This window comes from Parasteatoda tepidariorum, chromosome 2 (assembly GCF_043381705.1).
Source record: "Parasteatoda tepidariorum isolate YZ-2023 chromosome 2, CAS_Ptep_4.0, whole genome shotgun sequence".
Classification (NCBI taxonomy): Eukaryota; Metazoa; Arthropoda; class Arachnida; order Araneae; family Theridiidae; genus Parasteatoda; species Parasteatoda tepidariorum.
The window spans coordinates 28,508,301-28,514,516 of NC_092205.1; positions in this window are offsets into that span (position 1 = coordinate 28,508,301).

Below are 6,216 nucleotides of genomic sequence, written 5' to 3' on the forward strand. Positions count from 1 at the left end.
GACATCATAAATAATATTGATGTTTCGTTATATTTATTCTCAGCAAATTAGTTCCATTTCTCCGTTAATTTTGCTTTTCAGTGGGAAACTTATTTTTTTTATTTAAATTACCGTCGATTTTAAACTAATTATTTTTATAGTAATGCGTTTTAAAAGCATAACAATAAACAAAATAAACACGTTATTTCAGATAGATAAGTGTAAGGTTATACTATCAGTCTAATTCAGGGGCTCTAGATAAGTGTAGAAATTCAAATTCGGTGACTTACTCCGCCTATGCTGTCCAGTTCACGTTGATTTTTCAAATAACCTGGCATAGCGACTGAAAATAATTAAAATTACAAAACGAGCAATAAATAACTTTTTTTGAGTAGAGCTATAATCTGTCAAATATCACTGATGCTGTCTTTAAAATATCTGACTAAACTGAATTGCCTATAGTTTAGTTTAAAACAATTTCGCTAAGCCAATGCGAAAAATTCCAGTTTTTTAATGTCTCAAATTTTAAAAATAGAGTTGAAAAATCAAAAATCGGGTTTCGTAATTCGTTTACAATTCTAATAATTTAGCTTCAAGTTAAAGATCGTATTTTTAGAGCTTACAGTATATCCTCAATCTGGTATGCAGTCAATAAAAAAAATATTGAATGTGTCTGATTTCTCTTTTCAATCTGATATATACAAGCAAATTTATACCGGGCAGTGGCACTGAACCTTAAGAAAATATCTGTGTTAGATATACCGGGCAGTGGCACTTAACTAGACCTAGTATATATTTCGGACGTTTACCAAAGGTCTAGTCGTACTAGGTCAAGTTAAGTGCCACTGCCTGGTATACATTTGCCCCGTATACCCTACACTGATGTTTTTTTAAGGTCAAGTATCATTGCCCGGTATATATTTGCCCGATACTCCAAACACTGATGTTTCTTCTAATCTATCGTCAGTAAGTATTAAATATCGAATAAATGCAATTATATCCGCGAATAAATCAATATCAAATCGGATGTAACAGATATTTCGTACATTCACCAAAGCGATTATGTGATTGTCAACATTCACCGGTGAAAGTCAACAACCACCGATTTCGGTCATTCACAGTAACATGCACATCATTTACATAATAACCTCATCAGGACGTTTATTTCATACTTTGCCTAAATAGCATNTTATTTACTTTTTTCCCCAAACGAAGAAAGGGCATTCAGCTAATGATTCAATTATATTTATTATTGGAAGTGGAGAACAATCTTAATTCACTGATATAATATAATAAATGCTGAAAATGAAAAGTATTACATAAGAACTCAATAAAGAACAAAACGTAATTGTGTAACACAAATGGGTTTTTACAGACTAAAATCTTTTCAGTAAAAAAAGTTTCGTGTTAAGGCGGGTTCCTTAAAATTTAAAGGTCAGCATGAGCAGAGGTCATAGTTGCTTCGGAAAAGTTTTTGTATTTGTTCACATTTTAACTGTTGTATAACAAGGAGGAAACGAGGTTACTTCTTGAGAATGATGAAACACTCATTCATATATCACCCATTCAAGCACTTAATTAGTGTGGAAAACCAAATTGAGAATATGTGCTTGATCTCATGAAATGCTAGCACATTTTTTTAAAGATATAACTAGAATTTAATTAACAATGCGACAAAAATTTAAGAAACAGGACTACTCTGAATAACTTTTGATATAATGATCGAAACTTCATTTTCTAGGACTCAATCTTTACGGTTCCAGGGGGTGACCTCAAATATGTTAATTAGTTAGAGTAGACGATATTTTAAGTTACGAAAACAGGCACTAAGATATACTTTCTCAGAATAAACATTCCGTTTTTTTCCGGATAGATTTGAATTTTGATCCCCAAAGTATAGGGGGCAGCCATATTCTGGGAAATATGATCCCAATAACTTGATCAGCAAAGATTCACGTGAACATAACTTCGACAGGACAAAACTTCAAGTAGAAAGAATCTGAAATTAATAGTTAACATTAAATTATAAATGATTCACGCATTAATTTTAATGGAAAAAAATTTCTATTATGTAATATTAATAAATTCAAATTCATAATTATATTAGAATAATCCCGATAAGTAACTAACATTAAACGTTATTTATCATTTATTATTGAATTTGAACAATAACTATGATATCTCTATCTTTAATACGGTTAAAATATAAAATAAAGCGAAATTATTTATTGGATATTTCATCCTGTTCTTTTTCGTCCTTTTCCCTTCCATTCTTGCATTTCTTTATTCCCCTTTTTGCTAACAAATTTGGCTTCTATATAAATATTACTTGAATTTTTATTTGTAATCAAATGACAAATTATAAGCAGCTTAGTTTTATTCTACATATTGCAAATAGTTTTTCAATTAGCTAGTTTTGATAGCTATTATTAATTTTTTTCTATTTAAGATTAAATAATAAATTACGCAGTCAAATACAAATACTTATACTCATTAAATAAAATATATTAAAATCAAACTCAATAGTAAGTAATTAATTTAAATTAAATGAACTTTCACTTTGAAGGGATTCTTAATTTCTTATTCAGAGTTAATTTTCTCGATTTCCACGACTTATTAATTAAATTATTTTACTATTTTTATCGTGTTTAATTTTTAAAAGAAACAGAATGAATGTGATTTTACAAGAAAGCAGGGACCGATCATGACAAATTCAGGTCCAAGGCCCACAAAATTTTCCGGGCCCCTAATAAATTATTTTAAAATTAAATTTCTGAACAGTAGTCTTAACAATAAAAAGAATCTATTAAACTGCATGATTCAAGAGAAACATTCTAAAAAATTTTGAAAGCAGATAGTTGAAGATTATTTTTTTAAGATAAAGTTTATGCATCTAAATATTAAATCAAAATACAAAATGTTGCGTGAAAATAAAAATGGTTTGGTGACCACAGACAAGTGAAATCAGTGATTTTTGCTAAAAGTCACTAATTAGCTGAATTATTTTGAAGATTGTAACCTTCCATTTACAGCTTTACGTTTGTTAAGAATAAGCTTTTAGTTCTTGTTGACACTAATCATTTATAAGAGACTTTGCGAACATGCATTCTCGTTGCATTTCATTTGCTTAAGCCGTTGGAGTAAAAATGGCACTAATTAAAATTCAGCCAGCCGTACTTTCGAACTTGAAAAGTGCAATGTTTATACGAGTTTGGTTTATCACAATATAAAGAAAATTTGAAATAAAAAATGCCTTTTTTTGTTGATAAAAACCGTTTCTTTTAGTATTTAAAAGAAAAAGTAATATTGTGAACTTTTTACTAATTTTCAAGGCCCCCAGAAAATGTGGGCCCTAGGCCCGTGCCTAGGCGATAATCAGGCCCTGCAAGTATGCAGGTATTGTTGTTTTGGAATGCAGCAATAGAAAAGGTAGATAAGAAACTATTCGTTTGAGAGTTAGTAAGGTGTGGTTATTCAAGGAAGTGAACAATTCGTAGTCGACATTGATGAATGGGCAACATATGTGCACTTCAGATTGAACTGCTCTGAAATGTACGGGGGTTAACCCTGTGAGTGCAAAGCTCTTCTCAAGAAAAGAAATANGGTGTGGTTATTCAAGGAAGTGAACAATTCGTAGTCGACATTGATGAATGGGCAACATATGTGCACTTCAGATTGAACTGCTCTGAAATGTACGGGGGTTAACACTATGAGTGCAAAACTCTTCTCAAGAAGAGAAATATAGTTTAGTGTGTTCAGAGGCACGTGAGTAAATGTTTAAAACTGTAAGTATGGTAAGTTATGCTAATGGAAATGATGATGGTAAGTACTTATACCCATTCTATATATAGTTGAATTATTATGAAATACTAATAAATAATTTTTAATTTGAAAATTTATTTTCGGTAATAAAATTTACTGAATTGTAATGCGAATTCGATAAGAATTTCCTTGCTAACTTTGTAAGAAAATAAAAAATTTTGTAAATTTTTTTTTTACTTTTCTTTTTTTTTCTTCCTATAAATCGGAAATGTTGTTTCTCACAATGAGGTGACCAAGTTCGAGTCCCAGCTGCTGCTGTTTGACGCGATTCCTGGTCCTTGATCGCACCAACCACAGTGCTGATATAAAATAATCTCAGTGGTAGACGGATCATAATCTCTTTCTCATCGTGCTATCAAGGCGAGATTCTCACGGTTTTCCTCTCCATGTAACGCACATGTGGGTTAGTTACAAAGTTAGAAGGCTATGGAGTTCAGCAATGATAGGCGTAGGCTCAGATTTAAATTGGCTGTTCAACATCGATTATAAAATAAATTCATTATGAATTAGATTAAATCGTCTTATGTTTCCGATCATGTACGTGCCTTTATATATACATACACACTATTTTTAAGATTTTTTTTTGAAAAACATGCTTATTTGGAAAATATTAGAATACATTTCTTATTAAGAGCTACGATTATTACATATTTTAGCACATTTTAAAGCCTTCCAAATGACTTTTTTACATTTGCTGTATAGAGAACTAAATTCCTAAAACAATCTTTCCAATTCTGAAATATCAGTCGTGTGTCGTTTTTTAATAAATCTTTTGTTAAACTTCCGATGCAGTTGTTTTATATTTCCAGTACTTGGGAAGAGAGTTCGACATTTAAATTAAATATTTATTTCAAATGAAATAGCTTATGCTGGTCTGTAAGTATTCAATTGTTTTTTGTTTGTTCTTTTCTCAAAATTTTTGAATCTTTTTACCCACGATTTATATTGGACGAGTAAAAAAGCAGTACACAAATTTTAAAATTAATAGAGAGCGTTCCCCGTTTCAACTGACTACTTTCAATGCAAGTCAAGGAGTCAGCTAATAGAGAAGAATTAGTCTCCTGTTTTTTGCTATCATTTCTTAACATTGTGTTATTCTTATAGTGAACTCTTGGATATAGAGAACGAAATGTTTGCTCCCTTGCCTTGCTATACACATATAATATTATTTTTTGAGGATATAATGAACCAAAAGAAGAGAGGAAATTGGATATTATGAACTGTTTTCTGTCTTCGAATGATTTTTTTTTTCATTTGTTGGCAATTTTGAAATTTCTATATAATATACATATAGGGGAGAGAGGGGCACATATGAACAAATTTTTTTATTTCTACATTTTTCAAAAAATATCATCAATTTCTCACAGTGAAGAAGTCCATATGTTTAAATATTCTTTTCTTTGTCTTATGGAATTTTTTGAGATTTCTCAATAAAATATTTCTTTACTTTATGATATTTTAGAAAAATGACTTTAATTGTTCACATGTGCCCCTATTGGGGGCACATATGAACAAGATTAAATACACAAAGCAATCATCATATTTCAAGGAAAAAAAATCTTCAATATAACAGGTATAGATACGCATTATACTGAAGGGGTTGTAGCTTACTATCTGAATTTAAATTGTACAACAGTACTGTCAATAAGAAAATAATTTTTCAGCTGTACAATAATTTTTCCGCAGTTGGGTTTTTCGCAACTTCATGTTCCTCAGGAGTTGTAATGGACCTTTTTCTTTCTTCTCTAATACTCTGTCATGATTTTATTTTCATTTTTTCTATCTTTTCATTTGTAGCTTTAGCAATTCTATCTTTCTCAGGTGTATCAGTTAATAAGCGTGATGCGCGATCAACCATTTAATTAAAAAAAAATTTTTTTTAAAGAAAAAATTTATAAATTAATTATGGAAAATAAAATAATAATAATTTTAAATACATGCATATTTTTTAAACTTTTAATATTATGAGGATAAAAATTTTAATACTATGTAGGGGCACATGTGAACTGTTCACATCTGCCCCAGATGTTTTGTTCACAAGTGCCCCATCATCCTTCCTAAACCTAACTTGAAAAATAAAGAATTTTTAATTGAGTAAAAAAAAAATAGTTGTCATAAACTTACGTGAATGCTCATATAATGGTCTGCAATAGTTAATTTTAGTTTATTAGTTGATTTATACTATGCTTTCACTTGAAGAAGCGAGTGATTATAATATATACAACACCAGCTGATACAAAGAAATTGTCAGAATAGAAAAACAAAATGTCTCATTGTTCTGAAAGTTTTGCAGAGAGGTAGAACTAGTACTGCCATCAATTGAAAATTTTTCGAGATTTTTTATTTCAAATCATATTGGTAAAACATACCATGTTCACATGTGCCCCCTGTTCACATGTGCCCCCCTCTCCCCTA